A 4,095-nucleotide genomic window follows, 5' to 3' on the forward strand; every position below is an offset into this window, starting at 1 on the left:
CTGAATCCAAGAACACATAAATAAAAATCATCCACTGTGATCAAGTAGGCTCCATCCAAAAATTGCAGTGATGGTTCAATATAAGAAAATCAGTCAATGTAATCAATCATGTGAACAAACTGAAAGAAAAAAAGAACACATTAGATGCTGATAATGCCTTCAACAAAATCAACACCCCTTCATGATAAATATCTGGGAGAGATCAGGGATACAAGGGACATACCTAAACATATATTGCTAAAGCAATATTGCCACAAGCCAATAGCCAACAACACACTAAATGGAGAGAAACTCAAAGCGATTCCACTAAAATCAGGAAAGACAAGACTGTCAACTCTCTTCATATTTATTCAATATAATACTTGAAGTTCTAGCTAAAATAATAAGACAAAAAAAGGAGGTGAATGGGATATAAATTGGAAAGGAAGAAGTCAAACTTTATTGTAGATGATATGTTTCTATACATAAATGCCCCCCAAATTCTACTAGGAATTCCTGTAGCTGATAAACACCTTCAGTTATGGCAATATATAAGATTAACTAAAAAAAAAAATCAGTATCCCTCTTATATACAAATGATAAATTGTTCTCAGAGAGAGAAATCAGAGAAACTTCAACCCTTACAATAGCCACAAATAACATAAAGTATCTTGGGGTTAACTCTATCCAAACAAGTGAAAGACCTGCTATGAATAAACTTTAAGTCTTTGAAGAAAGAAATAGAAGAAGATATCGAAAATGGAAAGATCTCCCATGCTCTTGAATAGGTAGGATCTACATAGTAAAAATGGCAATCTTACAAAAGCAACCCCCAGATTCCATGCAATACCTATCAAAATCTCAACACAATTCTTCACAAATCTTGAAAGAAAATACTCAACTTCATATGGAAAACAAAACAAAACAAAAAAAAAAAAAAAAAAACAGGATAGCTAAAACAATCCTGTACAACACAGGGACTTTTGGAGGCATCACCACTCCTGACTTCGAGCTCTATCATAGATCTATCATAATAAAAACAAAATGGCATAAAAACAGACATGTCAATGAATGGAATCGAAATGAAGTCCTGACATTATTCAACACACCTATGAAACACCTGATTTTTGACAAAGAAGTCAAAACTGAACAATAGAAAAAAGAAAGCATCTTCAACAAATGGTGCTGGCATAACTGGATATTGACATGCAGAAGAATTCAAACAGATCCATATCTGTCACCATGCACAAAACTCAAATCCAAATGGATCAAAAGACCTCAACATAAATCTAGTTACATTGAACATGACAGAAAAGAAAGTGGTAAATAGTCTTGCACAGGAGACCACTTCCTAAATATAACACCATATGGAGCACGGGACCTCCTGAAACTGAGAAGCTTCTGTAAGGCAAAGGAATAATAAAAATCAGTAGCCTACAGAATGGGAAATGATCTTCACCAACCCACATCTGATAGAGGGCTGACCTCTAAAATATTAAAAAAAAAACTCAAGAAACTAGACATCAAAATACCAAATAATGCTTAAAAAGTGGGGTTCAGATCTAAACAAGAAATTCTTAACAGAAGAATCTCAAATGGGTGAAAGATATTTAAGGAATGCTCAACATCCTTATTCATCAGGAAAATGGAAATCAAAACAACTCTGAGATACCTTACACCTGTCAGAATGGCTATGATCTAAACATCCTCTTGACAGCTTATGTTACAGAATATGTGGGGTAAGAAAAACACTCCTCCACTGCTTGTGGAGTGCAATCTTGTCCAACTGCTCTGGAAACCAGTATGATGATTTCTCAGAAAATTGAGAGTCAACATACCTCATGACCCAGCAATACCACTCAGGCATATACTCAATAGTTGCTCAACCATACCAAAAGGACACTTGCTCTATTATGTTCATAGCTGCATTATTATTTTATAACCTGGAAACAACCTAGAGAGATGCCTCTCAACCAAAGAATGGATAAAGAAAATTTACACAATTGAGTATTACTCAGCGATTAAAAAAACAAACAAATAAACGATGACATCATGAAAACTTAGGCAAATAGATGCAACTAGAACAAAACCATCCTGAGTAAGATAACAGAGAATCAGAAAGACAAACACAGTATGTACTCAGTCATAAGTAGATGTCAGACCCAAAGCAAAGGATAACCAGTCTACAATCCACAACCACAGAGAAGTTTGGTAAAAAGGGGATGCTATGAGGGACACTCATGGATTGCCCTAGGAAGGAAAATAGTTAAGATCTGCTGGATAAGCTGGAAATGGGGCAAAAGAGGGGATGGGATGGCAGATGGGAACATTAGGGATTGAGATGGCTGAGTTTGGGAGAGCAATGAAAGAATAACAGAGGGAGCCGTTAGGGATTAGGGAAAACCTGGTATTAGGGAAAAAGAAACCCACAAGACCCAGCTAAGACTCCTAGCAAAGGTGGAGAGGGTGCCTGAACTAGCCTGTAATGAGACTGGTGACTACCCTAATTGTGATCATAGAACCTACATCCAGGAACTGATGGAAACAGATTGCAGAGACCCACAGTCAAGCACTGGGCTGAGCTCCTGGAATTCAATTGAAGAGAGGAAGGAGGGAATATAGGAGCAAGGGAGGTCAAGATCATGATAGAGAAATCCACAGAGACAGCAAACCTGAGCTCCTGGGAGCTCAAGGACCCTGGACTGACAGCTGGGGAGCCTGCATGGGACCAAACTAGGCCCTCTGAATGTGGGTGGCAGTTATGAGGCTTGATCTGCCTGTGGGACCCCGCAGTGGGACCAGGACTTATGCAAGTACATGAACTGGCTTTTTAGAGCCCATTTTCTATGATGGGATATCTTGCTCAACTTTGATGTATGGGGGGGGGGGGGGTGCTTGGTCCTGCCCCAATTTAGTATGCCAGCCTGTGATGACTCCCAAGGAAGGGTTAAGCACTATGAGGAGCAGGTGGGGTAATGGTAGGGGGAGGTGGGGAGGAAGGAGAAGGGGAGGGAGGGGAAACTGTGTTGTTATGTAAAATGAAAAATTTAAATAAATATAAAATAAATACATACATTCTTCTCAGTTTAACTTGTTCTTTTGAATATGAGATTTAAAAAAGTTTGTCAATTGTCTACAGTGGAAACATGCATGTCATTTATTTTAAAGTCTTGAGACCATAAAGATAGCAGTTCCTCAAAGGCTTGTCCATTCAAATTTAAGCAGCCAGTCATTCAAGAACGTTGCACAAATGTCCTTCTGCGTATTTAGATACTGAAAAGATGAAGTAATGAAGCAGAACTTTCTGGACTCTAAAAAATCATTGCTGTGAATGAATATTTGACATAAACGGAGTACATCGTATCAACTATGATAGCTAAGATCAAAGTTCCACCTATGAAGAAGATCCAAGAATGAAAAACAATCTGATCTATACACAGCGTACAGCCTGTTTTCTAGACCAAGTTATGGTACACAAAAGCAGGGATTTGCTAGAGAATTCTTCCTTATTTAAATAATGAATAACTAAGGGAATTTTAAAGAAAATGTATATAATGATGAATTGGAAAATACATGATAAGAAGGAAAAATACTAAATGAGTGTTCTGATTCCAGAGATACATAATTTTTCTATGGTAGAAACAATTTATTCTTTCTCATGACACAATGAGAAATCAATAGAGGTTTAAGCTGTATTATGACTAATTTGAGATTAATAATACACATTTTCAGTGTCTGCAAGGAAATGCAAAATAAAATGTTATGAAAACATTTCAAGAATGAGATAATGAAAAGTTAAGTTGAAAATACAAATAGAAAAGAAGATGTGGAAAGAGTAAGAGGAAAAACAAACAAAGTAGGGAGGTCAGAAATAGACAGGGCTATGACTTGGGGCAACCTCATGGGTTTTAGTTTATTTTGTGTGATACAAGCTTGAAATGGTAACTTTCAGAAAAGAGACCATGAGGAGTTTCAGGAGTGTTATAGAATATAAGTGATCCATTTTGCATTTGTCAACTTTCAGGCAAATTTGTGTCTTATAGCTTAAGGTCTTTAATGAGAAATTAACACTGATTTCAGGCTCTGCTGGTGACAAGCAAAAAAAAAAAAAAAAAA

The sequence above is a fragment of the Peromyscus leucopus genome, unplaced genomic scaffold, assembly GCF_004664715.2.
Source record: "Peromyscus leucopus breed LL Stock unplaced genomic scaffold, UCI_PerLeu_2.1 scaffold_564, whole genome shotgun sequence".
Lineage (NCBI taxonomy): Eukaryota > Metazoa > Chordata > Mammalia > Rodentia > Cricetidae > Peromyscus > Peromyscus leucopus.